The 16860-nt window shown below is 44.2% G+C and overlaps 1 protein-coding gene across 2 annotated transcripts in view; it reads right to left on the bottom strand.

The window, feature by feature from the left end:
- Positions 1 to 13679, bottom strand: part of RIN2 (Ras and Rab interactor 2) — an 84814-nt gene extending 71135 nt beyond the window's left edge. Inside the window, exons 1-2 of one of the 2 annotated variants that reach the window (XM_026107457.2) lie at positions 13424 to 13664; positions 1577 to 1659 (exon numbers count right to left, since the gene is read on the bottom strand). The gene's annotated coding sequence lies outside the window, so the exon portion shown is untranslated. Of the gene's footprint in view, positions 1 to 1576; positions 1660 to 13423 lie in introns of both variants that reach the window. The other variant, XM_064509878.1, reaches the window with a different exon arrangement.
- Between the last annotated feature and the right edge of the window lie 3181 nt (positions 13680 to 16860).

Below are 16860 nucleotides of genomic sequence, written 5' to 3'. Positions count from 1 at the left end.
GATTACCTTACAGCCACAAAAAGCCACACCAGACAAGCCGGTCAGGCCAGAAAGACTACAGTACAGAGGGCAACAATTTTACTCAATACAACAGTCCTCACACTTTAGCCCACTACTATGATGACCCTCCACTTCTGCAGCACAGCAGCATCACCTTCAACATATTTCCGTCAATTCAGCTATACCACCATCAGTAACAATCATGTTGAGGGATCAGATCACAGATAAAAATCTCACTATAACACATGCCCCCTGCACCAATCTTTTCCTAGGTTCATGCTTTGCAATATACTTTGTCAAGCATTGATGTTAGACTCGGCACCTCCCTGTACCAGAAAATGGCCTAGTTTCCCTCAGGGATGAGCCTGCCTTTTCCTAGCACAGATCCATGGACTCCAACACACTGAAGTGGCACTGACTCCACACGTAGGCGCTTTGTTGAACTGAATCTGAAAGAGTAAGGGCTAAGGCCTTGCTGGAGTTAATGACTGTCTGAAAGGCAGGGAACAGACACTAGTGTAGAAATAGTGTTAGGTAGCCAAGCAAATAACTGCATTGCTTTCAGCTAAAACCTAGCTTTCAACTGACAACCAATGCCTGCCACCACCGGTCATGGGATGAATGAAAGCAAGGAATTCAATAAAAAGGTGAGTCACCCTACAGACAGAGGTTTGTGTTTCTACTCCAGCATTAGCAGTGAATCAAGTGTACTCCTTATTTCTGCAGAAATAAACTTCTCCACTTCTCAGCAGAATTCATGACAAAACAGTGGTAGAGAGATTCATGACATGAACATCACAAGAAGCTTCTTCCTCCTGTCTTCTAATATTGCATTACATTTGACTAACAACTTAAAGCTAAATAAAAATCAAATCATTTTAAACAATACTGCCCTTCTTAATGGTCTCCAAGTTTGAAATGTAAGAGTTGGACAGTAATCACACCCTGATACTTCCCAAATTTGTGCAGCACCAAAACAGACTACCAGAGACTGAAATGGACATCTGATGCAATCAGTAATTTGAATTCAGGGCATAGACGACCGATGAGCATCACAGGCTCTACTGAATATCATTCTTGTGCAGATGCTCTTTGCCACGCAAAGTTTGACGCACACATTAAATGCCGAGATAACAAAGCATGGTAACCGAGGCAGATGATTTAGGGACTGGGGCTACAATTATATCTGTCTTCTTAGAGACAAAACATTTACAGGTCTACTGTGCATTTAACTGAGATCACCTACCTCCTATTTCACTGACATTCCACAACCGGATTACAAAAATAAGCATTAGGTAAAAGACAAGGGTCTAGTTGTTACACTGTTTCTCTCTTTTCTGGCACTGGAAACTCATTACAAAGATGGCTCTACAGCTAAGCTTACAAAGAGTGCATTATTTTCACAATGTTGTCTGGAAATCTGCAGATAAATATAATTTTGAAGACAGCCACAGAGTAAACTAATGTATCTCATCCTACACAGGACATCTGATATCACACAGTACTGTGGGAGCCTCTTCTCAACTACCTGCTCTCTGAGGGAGCCTCAGGTTTCTGGGATGCAGCTCCTACTTACTTTGCTGTCATGGGCAGGTCATTGCTCTGGTTTTTGCACAGCCTTGGTATAGTCACGTCCAGCTCTAGATGCCAACTGTGCAACTGTTAGAAAACAAGAAAAAAGCCTATTGTTCATCAGGTCAGGTTAACCCCAAACTAGTCCCATTTAAGTAGGATTTGCCTGCCTGTCAGAGTAGCTTTTCATTTCCACTTGAAAACATCAAGCTTGCTGACTGATAGCTGTAGGTCATTCTAAGCCTACAAATAAAAACTTGAACTTAAATGGCACTGAGGGTTTAAGGAATGCATGTTTTGCTCTCTGGCTGTTCTGCCAATAGTCCTCTCCCTAAACCCAGTTAAAGCTTATCCTGAACACAGAAAACCCCTGACCAAAGGACTACCCTACCTCCTGTCCAAATGAGAGACTCCAGGAAAAACGGCTTACAATGCCACCTTGGAACAGAAAGCTGGTTTGAAAGAACTCTTCTCATACTGAGTACGCTGGTCCATCAGTTTAAGGCAGTTATAGGGGCCTAATTAACAGTTTTTACAATTAACATGGTATAGAAAAAGGGATAATGACAAAAATTTTCAAGACTGGATGCCCCAGATAAAGTCATGTAACTTCTAACAAATTGTCTTAAGAAGTATTAAATAGCTGCAATTTCAGCTGGAGTATCAAAGCTCAGCACTGTTCGGTTTTCATTTCAGTTTTCACTGAATATTTATCCAACAGCTTAGAGGCCACATTTAAAGAGGGAAACCTCCAATTCCTATTAAATGTCAATACGTTTTTGGGTACCATTCCTAGGCAAAAGGATGCCTTAAAGTAGGCTTTTACATCCCGACATACTCTGCTAAACTTGAACGTGTTTTTTAAAAAGCTGTTGCACACCCAGAAGGCTCTGTCGGCATCACTGGCAACTGCAGAGCATCCCATGCTTCTGAAGGTCTGGCAAGCATCTAAGCAGAGACTTAGGAACCTCACTTCAGCCAACTTTTCTGGGCCAAAATCTTCTGGAAAGGCTGGAATCATGAAAACAGTTCACTCTGAAAACTGAGCAGCTAGCTGGAGACAGAAAAGGGTCTTCTGTTTTTTTTAATACTTGTTGGATTAAAGCCATAAAGAGTAAATTAGAGAGACAGATAGCAGAAATAAGTGCAAATTGCAAGGACCTGTTCATCACTTGCACAGTTTTTTTGTGGCATTTAAATCTTGTACCATTTAATGCCACGTACCCAGGTCTGGTCCCAGGAAAAGATATTATCAAACTGTTTTCCTCCTCAGACTCGTGATTATAGAGTTCTGCTTCCTCAGTTGAGAGGACAAGTTGCTTTACTCACAGATACCATACATAATAAGCCTTTTGCCCATTTACATGAAATACCATGCTTTGCATATTGCACATTCACAATATATATGGCTTTACAAATGACAAGCATAGTACATGCAACCCTTAAGTCACCAGACTTCATGTTTTATTTTTGCTAGGACCTTTACAGCAGTTTTAAGAGTTAAATGAAATCTGTTGGCCTGTCCTCCACTAGAGCTCATTTAATAAAGAGGATCAATTAGGAAAAGCATGGCCAGAGAAAAAACGACAGACCATTCATAGCTAAAATTATAAATATATTAAGTATACACACCTGGCCAAATGGAAAGTTTACTGAGTATGAGATGGGCTGAACAAATTGTCTGCCTTTCTTAAATCCATTCTTCTTTCAGATAATACACCAGATAGCAGTAAAATATTCCAAATCAAGTTTTGCTAGTTAAATAAAGGTTATCCATCCCTTCTGTGGGACTCAAAAAGGACAGGTCAGCTTTGCTAACTCACAGGAAGGAAACACTTGTAACCAGTCTGTCCCTGCCTCAACCCCTGAAAAGAAACATCCTTATAATGAGAACTACAGAGGGAAGGTAACATCCACCTACACTTGGGAACTGGAAGGTTCAAGAAAAAACAAATAAACAAAAAACCCCAAGGAGTCTGCCCATCACAACTGATGCATTGCCTCCTAGTAGGAGGAGTTATAAATATGTTGCTAAGAATATGCATTTATTTGTGAAAGAAAAGGTGATATGAAGCAATGCATTGACATTATAAGACAACTTTCTTCAATTCACTAGTTATAAATTAGTGTCTCTGTCCAGCAATCTGCAGTTAAACATATGGCCCCAGACTCTTCCTTAGTTTTACATTCTGTACTTCTGTGGTATGACCAAAAATCTGCAAGGAACATTATTAGCTAGCAATAAGACTCTGATTTTTACTACTGTAACGATTAAAAGACAACTGTTATCACTTTCTGCTCTTAAAACATTCAAAATAACTTTCCATGTTAAGCAAAATACACAACATTATAAAAACAATACACAGGGCATCAGTGAAATTGGCAGAATATTTGTGTATTACTTGGCCTGAAACAAAGCTTAAATAAAACTGTATTTTAAATATAGTTCTCAAGCTGTGACATTAAAAAAATGTTTCCAGCACACTGCGGAGCAGTAAATGTAATGCAGACTGACATATGGCAAACAGAAGATTACCAGCAATAAGGGAGGATGCCCAGTCTGTCTGCAAAAAGGGTGTGCACACATTAGTATGCTATCTTTAGCAATGGACAAGGCGAGCAAGAGAGAGCCAAGACACTTTTCTGGCTTCTAGAGCTGTTGTTAACAATATGTAAAATACACTAGAAGTGATAGCTAACATATGTCCTATCATTCAATGAAATACCAAGGGACAAATAACATTTTTCATTTAGACGTCTAAAAAAAAAGGTAGTGAATCCACAATCTAATAAACCAATATTTATCTTGGCAGTTCATATCTTCCAGGAAAAAAGAAAATTGCAATAAAGTTAAATATTTTAAAGGACATACAAAAAAAAAAAAGAAAAAGATGGGAATATCTTTGAATTGATGAGCTGTGCATTTATCAAAGTGAAGCAAACATGAATTACAAACTTTTATGGAATTGTTAAATAGAAAGCTTGAATTACCCTGAGGAAAGCTTACTGCTCTCTAGATGCTGAATCTTCCGATTCCCATCAGATAAGCCAAAAATTCCAAGTAACGTAGTTCTCAAAGAAGCATTTACTACATAAAATGAAGATCACTGCACTGACCTGAGCTAGAGCCACAGCTCTCTGTGTAGTTGTTCATGATAAGTTGATAAGACTCAAACATTTCTATTGTTCATTAACTTTATTAATCACTTTTATTTTATTGAAAGTTCCTAGATTCTACCCCACATTAAACTAAAGCTGTAGTCTATTTTTCACATGGGAGGTGGCACCTTTTTGGGACACAGGAGGGAGGCTAACAGGCTGTTGATCCTCACTTGTAATTTTGACTTAACTGCGGAGTTTTACAAGTCTGACATATTAAACCAGAAGAAAAGTTTACTCACTACCCAAAGATAATTTTCTAAAATTTCCATTTTTTATAACTAGTTTAGGAAAACTTCAGCAGTAACTCCCAGGTCTAACATACATTCAGAGAAACACTTAGGAATTTTATTGCAGCTATTATTTAAATCAATCAAGTTAAAGTTATTAACAGTAAAAGTCACAGGACTGAAAATTTACATTTTCTAGTCATACCTTCCAAAACTAAAACTCTTGTCAAACAGTGAGCTTTTGATTAACTTCCAAAACAACCACAATTTATATGGCTGTCTCTAGACCCTAATAAAAACTGTGTACAAAGCCGGGTTTATAATCTGGCACACGGGCAGACATAGTATAAATGATGTACGGTATCCTGAAGTTATTCCAGAGAGACAAACCAAACAGGTGTGGCCCTTAGCAAACATGCCACAAGAACCCCGACTTCCTTCTTCATAACTATGCAAAATGTTTAAATTATAACATTTTTCCGTCTTGCATTAACTGCTCTGAACGTTGAGAAGCAATTTTCTTTTAAATCCCCAGCCATAGCTAAAATAGCTTATTATGACAATTTACTGTGTGTTGGCATCTCACAGTTGCCAACATCTACATGTTTTCCCTAGAAACGATAGTCTCAGTAAGTCACGCATCAAAAGCGTGCCAAGGCCCCAACCGGAAGGGATGTATGTCTATTCTTGTGATGGTTATGTTATTTTTACAATGAGAAATTCAGTTCAAAGACTGAGCTTGTTCACTAAAATTGATGAGCCATTTCTTAGGCAAGTAGTTCCAGAACCGCCAGCAGGAATACTCACATCTCCGTCTGCGCCTTATTTAATTTCCAAGTAAAAGTTATCACAAGGCTCAATTACAGAATTAGCATGAAGCTGGAGGAAAAAAAGCAGCACTTTGCCATGCTGGCCCAGGGCACAGTTTGCACTGGCATAATAAAAGCTGACAATTTTGTCCTTTGCTCCATGTAGGGGAAACCATGCTGGACCACAGCACTTGGCTTTTGCCTTAAGCACCTGACCAGGCACCTGCAGGGCAAGAAGAAAGATGATAAAAGAGGACACTTATAGGGTAACTTATTTCTCCATGCACTGACTCAGTGTGCTGCTTGTATCAGTCATTCGGACCAGTCCTGCGGCTCTGCTTTCTGCCATTCTACCACACTTCACAACTAAGTCTTCACGTGAACCAACCAGCTCTGTGAAGAACACAATAGTTTCATGTCAGTCAAGCAAATATTTCAATCATTTTCTGCACATTCATTCTCATATGTATGTAAATTATTTTTGACATATGCTCATATCCACTAACAGGAACTAGTAGGCAAAGGATTAAAAGGAAGACAAGGCTAAGGATTCTCAGGTAGGTTAAGAAAGAGAATGTCATCACATGTAGTACATCAGACATGGAAGGAAAACCAATAGGACAGTGGGTTATTTTGATGCTGAAAGTATGTTTCAAAACACTCAGGGTCAAAGAGCTCTGAAGTTAATTATTGGAAAGTAGGGATTTGTATTCAGCAAATATAAAGTAACAGCCAAAGAAATGACTTAGGATGCAAAAAAGAGAATCATTTACGAGTCCAAGAAGTCCCCCCCCCACTTTGCAAGCCACTTGTAAGACCATGTTTAGAGTACTGTGTTTAGTCCTGGGCATTTAGCCAAAAGACATTCACATTCTGGAGCTGACGCAGCAAGGAGCAAAAACAGCTTTCTTTTAAGGAAAGCCTCTCAAAATTAAATTGCTTCAGCCTCTAAATCTGTATACATGAGATTAGAACAACCAATTGTTAGCATCCTTCACCAGCGTCAACTTACGGTGCTCCTCTGGCTCTAATGGAGCTACACTTATTTGCAGCTAGGGATTTGTCCCTTAGTATTGAAATAACTTACAAAAGTGATTCAGCGATTTCAATAGACTTCTCGAAACTCAGGAAGGTAATACCTGCCCATGGGTAAAGCTGGGCTTTAACTCTTCAGAGACAGGACACAGATGCAGGATCCTCCAAAAATGTTCGTTTGCAAGGCTGTCTTTGGAAATCTTGTTCCAAGATTGCAGGAAAAGAAGAATGCACTTCCTTCGTCTCATCCTACTCTTGTTATTCATCATCTTTACAGGCCATATTCCTCCACAGTGCAGCCTCATTCACTCTCTTTTTACACAGCACCCAACAGAAAGGGATTCACTGCTGGCAAATCATATATTATGATAGCTGCATATCAGGAAATACTGTTTTTCCTGTCAAAGGATTGGTTGGATTCCAATAACTTGCTTCTGCTATTTTCATTCTCTCATAGTGAGATTTTTAAACTTCCTATTTAAGCCAATAGTAGAATTCCTATCAACTTCAAGGCAACAGTACAGCATTAAGGCTCAGCAATTTTCAGCTGAACCAGCTGTCTTAAACACACACACACACGCTACAGAAAGAATTTGGACTCGAGCTCCTAAATTTCCTCTCCTTGATATTTGATATGTATAATTTGTCTCTGCTGATCTCAAGGTAGGAAAACCAAAACACCACCCCCCCCCCCACACACACACATCTGCTTTATCAGCCAGCTTCTTTTCAATGACAAGTGACTGACTGATAAAATCCAGAACTGTAAACCTCCGCTTAGCATTCGACATACAGAACAAACATTTAAATGAATCAAACAATGTTTACACGTGAATCATGCTACAATACTGCATGATTAAAAAACAAAAAAAACAATAAAAACACCTCCTCAGCCTTTCAAGATCAAAGCACTGAAGTCCACACGCAATCATAACTGGAGCAAGACACTCCACGTCAATACTGCGTTCAAATAATTGCAAATTAAATTATCTGAAAATGATGGTAGGAAAAAATATTCCCAAACTTCTCCTAAGCTATATAATGAATGGGCGAAGACCACTGAAGACCAGAGTCTTGACATGATAAGACAATCAATTTTGGTCACTTTTCTTAGAGAATACATTAAAATCTTTCTAAAAGCTTGCAACAAATGTTATGCGATGGAGGGAAAAAAAATGTACAGAAATACAGTTTTAGCAAACCTGCAAAATAAATGTTCAATTTTATTTAAAGAAGTTAAGCATGGGCTCTACATACAGGCTCACATAAAAATTACAAATGGGAAAAAGAAGATACAAGGATAAGACCAAACTCTTGGGCCTGATTCAGCTTTCACAACTAATAGCATAAATTCAGAAGCAACTCCATTGAAGTCGAGGGAATTGTAACATTGCAAACATTCACATAAAGACAGAAGAATCAGGCCTGTCTTCTCTTGAGCTAAGAATGATCCTCGCAAATAATGGACTTTCAAAGTCTTCGAAATTCATGCTATCATGCTTTTATTCCTCTAAAATTCACACTATTCTGCTTCTGTTCTTTTGTTCTTCTTGAGCCCATACAAAAAGCAACACTTGGCAGGAGAGAGGCAATTCTAACACTTCTATGCCATGATTCCCCCTTCCTCTGTAACCCTGGGCACCAGATGTGGGTTTTGGTATAATGACCCTAACTCAGTCTACCCACTGCTGAACCTGACAGCTCCTTTCTCAGCCACCAGCCCCTCCATGATTCTCCTCACTGAATTCCCGCATGAGAACACTTCTCAGCCAGGCTGCCCCGTGAAGGAGCAAAAGCAGATCAGCCCGACTTCCACAAGAACGTCAGCAAAAGGGAGGCTGGGCCAGACCTGCTGGAGGGATTGGGCTGGCCCGAGCCCTGCCGTGCCTGCTTCAGTTGCGGGGACGGCTGGAGGGGCATAGCCAGCCGCTGCAGACGGAGAAGGCTGTCACCCCTCCCTGGGGGCCAGCCCCCTCCTGCTCAGAATAGGCAGCACAGAGGAGCACACCTATTAGAGCATGTTTTCTGCTTAAACAGTCCATCCTTAACCTTGTCATAAAATGACACAGGCCAAAGGGTAGTATCCCTCAAATTACATTTGGCCAAGGGTTGCCTAATGGCCTGTGCTGCACAAGCACCTCCCTGTTACTGTATTCCTGCTGGGCTGGCTCCACAGACGACACATGCACCACCTGTTAATAGACAGCAAGCTTGCATTTTAAGCACGCTTTTCACAAGGAAAAACAATGCAGCAGTTGGAGATGGGAAAAAGCACTTGTGTTGCCATACTGCACTAACTGTTGTGTCTGTCTCTGTAACCAAATCATGAGTTGGAAGAGCTGGCACTTTTAAGGGCAAGAAATCCAGTGTGGAAACAACTATGGACTTACACTCAGCTGTGATGCCTGCTAGGTCCTTCATCTCCTCTCATTTCTGCTGCAACGTTAAACAACTGCGTAGGAGAGAAGAGGGTAGAGGCCTGTTTGTGTTATCTCAGTCCATCTGTAAGAGATCCTCTAAGCCAAATCAAAACAGGCTGCGATATCACATCGCCTAGACGAAAAGCAGGATCTGACCATCCAGCACTCTTCAGATGCAACAGCAAGGAACACAAACCAGTAGCAGCCGCCGCTCCACAAACAAACCGCGTTGCAGCTCACAGCAGCCAGGCAAATGAAGAAGAAAATTCCACATTGCCACCAACCCTCTCTCCTCACCCTCCCAAACAGCAATGCCTCAGGTTCCTGAACAAGCACCGCAGGCTGAACTATAACATGATTTAGATTTGGGGCAACTGCAGGTAGTAGGGTAAAAGTTAAAACTCATGACAATAAGTAGCTCCATTCTAGCTCACAAGCACCAAAAATACTGAGGCGGACATGACATCCTTTCCAGTTTTCAGGATTGTGCTTCATATGAAGAGCACACTGCTTCAACAGTATGAAATAACTGAATTACATTAAGTGTCCTGCTGTACCATTTTATCTGTCAGGAAACATTTTTTTCCAGTGTTCTAAATTCAGAAGTGTACTGGATATTAGATACTCATAAAAAGCCTCATATCCATCCAAATCCTACTACATCATCTCTGCATTTCATTACCAGATGACTTAATTTCACATACAGTGCCAAATACTTCGTTACATTTCCGTCCCCCCTCCTAGTACACACTACCAATTTAATGATAAATGACTTGAACAAAACAAATGGTCTAACTGGCAACACTTGGCCCTGCATAGCCTTCTCCCCATGCACCTCTCAAGTAAAGAATTTGGAGGGAGTGGTGCCAGACACTTGCATACCATGATAAATCTCTGGCTACAGATTAGAGGTATCATAAGCCTCTTATTTTCAATATCTGTATGATGGGCCAAGTATTTAGAGCCACAGTCAAGTACTGCTTACCCATGGAGCCTGCAATACACATGATGGCAGCACCAGTTTTCTGCACCTTACCCCTCTGACGTGCCTCACTCTCAGCTTGGAGTCACAACGTCTGGAAGGTAAGACCATGATTTTGCTGTTGACCCCCTTTCAGCTTCTGATGCTAAGCCCCTCAGTGGTCCTATAGGGCTGATTCATGGTGGCTGTGGTTTGGAAAGGTTTGTTAAGGGAAGGCCTGAGACCACACCTACCTTTATCTAGTACCGCGTGAAATCACTACCCCTGATGGGAGATGAATTACATTACTCATCACTAAGACACAACAGCCACGTTTTCTAGTAGATAACAGAAGCCCTTGAATAGGTACACTGGCAGTACTGTTTTACTTTTAATCTTTTTAAAATAAGCAGTAGCTCCCTCCCGAAAAAAAAAAATAGTCCACTATTCATTCACTGCCTTAGAAATCACAATTTGCTTTATCTTTAGAAAACAATCCAAAAAATCCTCTAAGCCTAAGGTAAAAAAGGTGGTCTTCTCCTACACTAGGCATACACTTCAGAGCAACATCATCCAGCCTTCCTGATCCTGTCAATTGAAAACCAAAGTCTTTACATGACTGAGGGCATGCTGCATGCTCCAGAATGCAAGAGAGAAGGATGTTGTAGCCGAGTTTCACACAGAGACCACGACCACATCTCCCAGCAGAGCCCTGGGGTTGGACTGAAGGACAGGAAGTTGCTTGGTCTTAGAGCAGAGCCTTAGAGCGTCCTACCAAAAAATCAACACCCCCATAGCCCCTTACCAAGTTGTGCCAGGAATGCAAATTGCCCACAGCCCCCTCGGCAGCACAGCCTCATACCACTCATATAGCGTAGTCCTGACATAAGAGACTTTGAGCTGCTCCTAAACTCACAGCTGGGCCACCTGCACTCCATATAGCAGAGCTCTTTCATTCCTGGGTTTGTACCATGTCCAGCACAAAAGTTTCTTGAGGCACCAGAGGTTTTTCAAGCAACATTGAACTCCTGAAGCTGAGTAAGACCAGCTTCTCAACACAGATTGATATTCACTGGGTCTGCCCTTTTAAACCTAACATACAACACTTGGTTACTGGGCTACTGTACAAATAAGTCCCGTCAGATTGACCTACCAGAGATACCTTACCCTGGAAGCCCATTTCCAACAATACTGTCTGGACTGCAAACCTAGCAAGAAGGAGAACAAACAAACAAAAAACCCACCAAACACTTAGAAGTTTACTAAATATAAGCAATCCGATCCACAGAAATCTCTTTAAAAAGAAGAGTCAGCATCAGCTTCAAAAGTGATTCGGTAAGTGGATTCCTAGCAAGATACAGGAACCTTGTTTCACGTAGCTGTTCCACCTTCATTTTCTGAAAAGTCAGTATTTGCTGATATTCTTGGTAATTATTACTTAAGTTTTTGTTTTTAATTAACACAAAGAATGAGGCAGTGGATTTAATACAAATCCTCTCAATGAAGTCAAATGTGGTCTAGTATTTCATACTGTAAAACACAGGAAACTGTGCCATATAACTGTCTCCAGAATCACAGCACAGTTTTCTTGGTTATCTGTGCATTTTCAATAGACAATTCTAATCAGCACAGTCTTTCTCCTCATCTAATTAAATATTCAAGGCTCTTACATATCAAGTATACTATTAACAATTAAATGTTTTTAGTGCAAAACAGATCTAAAACTAATGAAACAACACAGATCTGACCTTGCGTGAGGAAAGATGAGAGCTTGGCTCTACAGCCATGCTGGCATATCTTGTCCCAGCAAAAATGACATACTGACAAAGCCAGGACAGATGTAGCTGAACTGAAAACGGAGTTGCTGCAGGTTGGTAGAGTCACAGCTCCAGGTAACTGTTCTAAAGCAGCCATATAATCCACACCTGGACAAATGTACACCTCTGCAAATAAAATTAAATCCAGCCACTTAATGAGTTGCTCAGCTGGTCTCCATAAACTATGCTCTAATGGCACTCCTGCAAGCACTGTCATGTTTACCCTAGGGGCTTTTGCCAGCACAGAAATACCAGTTGAAAATCATGTCTTGCTCGATCCTAACCAACACAGCTATGCTGGCAAAAGCACATTAAGATGTTCCCTACCTGAAAGGGCTTAAGAGTTGTACTTCAGGCAATAGGTGAGCAAAATGCATGAGAGCTGAGTTGCTTGGAAGCATGAGGAGACAAAGAAATGAAGCTAACAGAGAAAGCAGAGGCTTCTGCTTTTCCACAACGCTCACATCCGCGTGATTTAAAATCTACTTTTACAATCATGCTTGCAAGGAAACATTAAGGAGGATGAATTGACAAGATACATGTTTTATCCCCCCCTTCTGGCACACAGGAATCCCTGTCCCAGTCGGAAACGGGATGTACCTGTCCGATGACCAGGCCAAGGACCCTTCACTACACCTGACCCAACTACTGTTGGTGATTCGCATTGCTGTGGCACTCATGGGGTGAGCGCCATGCCACACCACCCCAGGCGCTGCAAATGCACCTAGAGTCTCCGCTTCAAAGTCCACACGATCTAATTGCGCAGAAGGCAACAGCCGCAGAAGGGAGGTGTGTGACAGCGCAGGCGGCACACCGCGAAGGTCCCTGGTCGTGGACACAGTCCTGGGCCGCAGGGCAAGCAGGGCCCTGCACTTGCTCACAGGCCTACAGGCCCCCAACCTTTCTGCCCAGCAGGTTTGGCGCCCCAGCCCCGCACCTGGACGGGGATGCCCGGGTGCAGGAGGAGGCCTGCTGCCCCCAAGGCCCCAGAGAAACCCACCGCACCAACCCACCTCCCCTTGACTACACGCAGTGCGGGACAGCAGGTATCGAGGGAGAAAGAGGCAGGGTAGCTGGAAAGGTGAGGAAGAGGTCCCACGCTTCGGCGCCAGCTCTTAGTGTGCTCTAATTTCCCCTTCTGCTATCTGCGCTCGGACAGGACGAAGGGGCCCCGTGGGGAGCCCCAGCCCCGTCTCCCGAGCCCCCGGCCCGGCTGCCGCCGCTGTCACTCCCCGCCGAGGGGCCTGCCCGCTCCCCGGGCTGCTGTCGGGGAAAAGCCGCTAAACTACCAGCCCAGAAACGGCTTTTTTTTTTTTTTTTTTTTTTTTGGCGAGGAAGCCCTCCTCCTCCTGGACACGAGGCGACTCACTCCCACACTGCTCTCGCCCCGGAGCCCGCTCCCCCCCGCGCCCGCCCTTACCTCGCCCCGCCAGCCAGGAGTGAGTCGAGGTCGGCGGCAGCCGCCGCCGGGCTGCAGCCGCGCCAGGGCCAGGCCGGGGAAGGCAGGGAGGAGCCGGAGCTTTGTGCCCGCCGCTCTTCCCGACCCGCCGCGCCGCGCTGCGCTGCGCTGGCCTCGGCCCGCCCCCTCCCGCGGCCCCGAAGCCGGCTCCCCCTTGGGGGCAAGGCGCCTGCGCCATGCGCCATGCGCCTTCCCTCCCTCGCCCTGGCCGCCCGCCTCCTCCCCCTCCCCGCGCGGGGGGTGCCGCCTCCCCCTCTCCCCGCGCGCGTGCCCCCGCGCCGGGGGGAGACGGGCCGTTCCTCATGGCCCCAGCCCCCAGCCCCGCCATGTTCCCGCCCTCGCGCCGTGCCGCCCTCAACGGCCGCCTGGCGCCTCCCGCCGCCCCCCGGGGACTGCGGGGTGGAGGGCTTGGTGGCAGCGCGGAGGACATCCCAGCTAAATCGGCTAGGCCGAGCTGGACGGGAACGCCTGTAACTCCTGGAAGTAGGTGCCCGCGGTGGTGCCTTCACCCCACTCCTCGGGCTAAGGCGCTTTGGAAAAAGGGGAGCGTTTCACAGCTTCTGGTGTCTTCATCCAAACTCGCTGTCTGTGGAGGCATCCGCTAGCCCCCAGTCTAGTGATGGCGTGTTGTGTTCCTGGTTTTTTTTCCCCCCCCCTTTTCTCGCACCTTTTTATTTTGCCATAAATGGGATTAGTCAGAAGTGTTCCTTTTCACTGACTGCAGCTAAGGAAGTGGAGAAGGTGACCTGCCGCATCGGTGCGATTGGGACATGCGGGTTCCCCAGCTCAGACGAGTTCCAGTTCCTCCAGGAGCCCTAGCGCTCAGTATTTCACAAGTTTATCGGATCTATTTTAATAGTAAAGCAATGAGACCAAGGTTTTCCTTCCAGTTTGGCTTGCTGCTTTCTCCATAAATAGAGAGCCCATTAAAAATGCTAGCAATCCCACTGAAGACAGCAGCCAACCTGTTGAGCAGGATTAGGAACATCCTCAGAGGCCGCAGTGGTGGAAAAATCTGCCTGACGGGGGCATAGCAAATCCAGCATCCGGACCATCACAATGAAAGGTGGACATCTAAACAGCTTTGGGGAACTGCGACAAAGTGACATCTCGTTTACAAGGTGGTGGGCATTTACATTAATCCATGGCTTCTGTCAAAGGGGCTGTTAATCCCCAGGCAATAGCCATCCCATGGCTGACTCATGGATGCAACCCTTCAGTGCGTATGAGGAGCTTGCGTTGCTGCAGCTTTGATGTAATCTATAGCTATCTTTTGCTGGAGCAGTGTGAAACTTTTCTGGCATGAGCTGAAGTGCTCTTGTTGGTTGTGAAAATACTGGTGAGCTCTGCAAGCCTTCACAAGTGCCTTCCCGACCTTTCTGCTCCAGTGTGCCAGCCTGCATGCCACACATACCACACATTGCTCAAACATTTAAAAACACTTATAACAAGCGATACTATGACTTACTCTCCAGTCCTGCTACCTCTTGAAGCTGATGGCATGTAGGGGTTTATTCAGGTAGCCTTACATAGGTCCTGAAGTTCAGTTTTGCAGCGCCTGGCCTGGCATAGCTAGTCAGAGCACTTGGCTTACATCTACGGAGCATGGTGAGACACCACTGCCCCCCAAAAGCAACTCAGAGCATTCACTGAGGTGCCTGCTAGCCCCACAGAAAACCTACATACCTCTGCAGGCGTGAGGAGCCGATGAGATCTGGCACAGGACTGCATGCCAGGTGTGCCTCTCCATTTCAGATTCATAAAGCCAAGTGGGCCCCTGACAAAAGAGTGCAAAAACTTGGCCACATACAGCCTTTCACCTGAGACACTGGGTGGAGTTTTATGGCTCATGTTTTATATTTATCCCTATTTGAGATGCCCTAAAGGCAGTTGTGAGCGTAGGCTGGCATGACTTTCTATAAATACAGCAAGCCTGAAGAAAAGCAGATTTTCCCAAGCCCTAACTTAGGGTCTGAACTGCTGGGCTATATTTGTCAGCATGTGAGTGTGGGGCAGCAACTAACATGTAGACAGAGGGCTGTAGGCATTGGTAGAATGCCCCAGGGGACTTGACTAGTCTGGACAAGAAATGGCACTTAGCCTTCCCAACACTGCTGCATTGCTGTATTATACACCCCATGGGCTTTCCCATGTAATTTCATTTTCATTGAGCTTGGGTAGCATGTACTTTGGCGCTGTAAAAATCAGAATGAGCCTGGTTCCTATTTGCATTGCAGTCACAGAGTAAAACAGTGTTATGGGGTTCTCCAGTGTTTTGAGTAGACATTGAATGGACAGGAAATGGACTCGCTTATCTTTTGTCACAGCCTGGCAGCTGTAGCAAGGAGCAGTGACCGTTGCATCCTTCAGCTTGCTTCTTTTGTGGTAGCCAAAATTCTCTTGTCAAGATACACCCTTTTTCCACTGGCTCCTTTCCTAGGAGTCTGCCACATCCCCATGAGCTCTGCAGTAGGGAGAAGCGCAGCTGCAGCATGGCTAGCCTCACTACAGAAAAGGCAGAGTCAATGGGATGTCCTCCATGCTCAACACCTTGCTCCAACACTGCAGGAAGACCTCTACGATCTCCCAGCCATGGAAGTGCATCCCCCAGCCCTCCTGGGCCTGGTCATGTTCCCTGAAGACATCAGAGTGATCTTTTCTTCCACCTTAAAACAGGCTTTATGTTTCAGTTTACAGCATGTGCCAGTGATTCAGCACATTCAAATCCTACCCGTTGTGTTCATTATGCTTTGGGCTATAAGTTGGATTTCCTGCTCTGATTTGTAAAACAACATTGGCACTAGGATATGTTTTGTAACAAAAGGAGGAGGGAGACCAGAATCAAACTGCTTGAAGGAGGCACAGCAAAAACTGCCCAATAGCAAAAAAAGACCTAGAGTTTTGTTTAGTTTTAGACTTTATACAGTCTACAGAGAAGAAGGGAAATGTACACTTACATACAGGGAAAGGGGAAAAAACACACCCACAAACCAGCAAGCAAACAAAAGTCATACAAATGAGCCAGCTGTTTTTCTGCAAGCTTTAGTGATGCTGGTACTGGAATCCTGAGCTGTCCTGGGATCAGAAATTACCTGCTGTGCATGGTGAGCCAGACTCTCTCTTTATTCCACCACTTCATTTTCTGGATGCAGAGGAGATTTCATGTTCATCAAAACGATGGTGTCACAGAGACTACTTCCTAGTTCAGGATTTGTTGATACTGAGGTAGTCAGCTATTCTGATTTTATAAGCCATACACTCCAAAATTTCATAGAGTCAACAGCCAGAAGACATATACCGTGAACCTCAAAAAGCGGAGTGGGTGCCCAGAGAAGGTCCCAGGTAGCAGAGACCTCTAGTCCCACAGGAGCTGTGATACAACGCAAGAGTAGATTTGC

Source organism: Dromaius novaehollandiae, chromosome 3 (assembly GCF_036370855.1).
Source record: "Dromaius novaehollandiae isolate bDroNov1 chromosome 3, bDroNov1.hap1, whole genome shotgun sequence".
Lineage (NCBI taxonomy): Eukaryota > Metazoa > Chordata > Aves > Casuariiformes > Dromaiidae > Dromaius > Dromaius novaehollandiae.
Note: the sequence above shows the minus strand (reverse complement) of the source record. Positions and strands in the feature narration are given on the sequence as shown.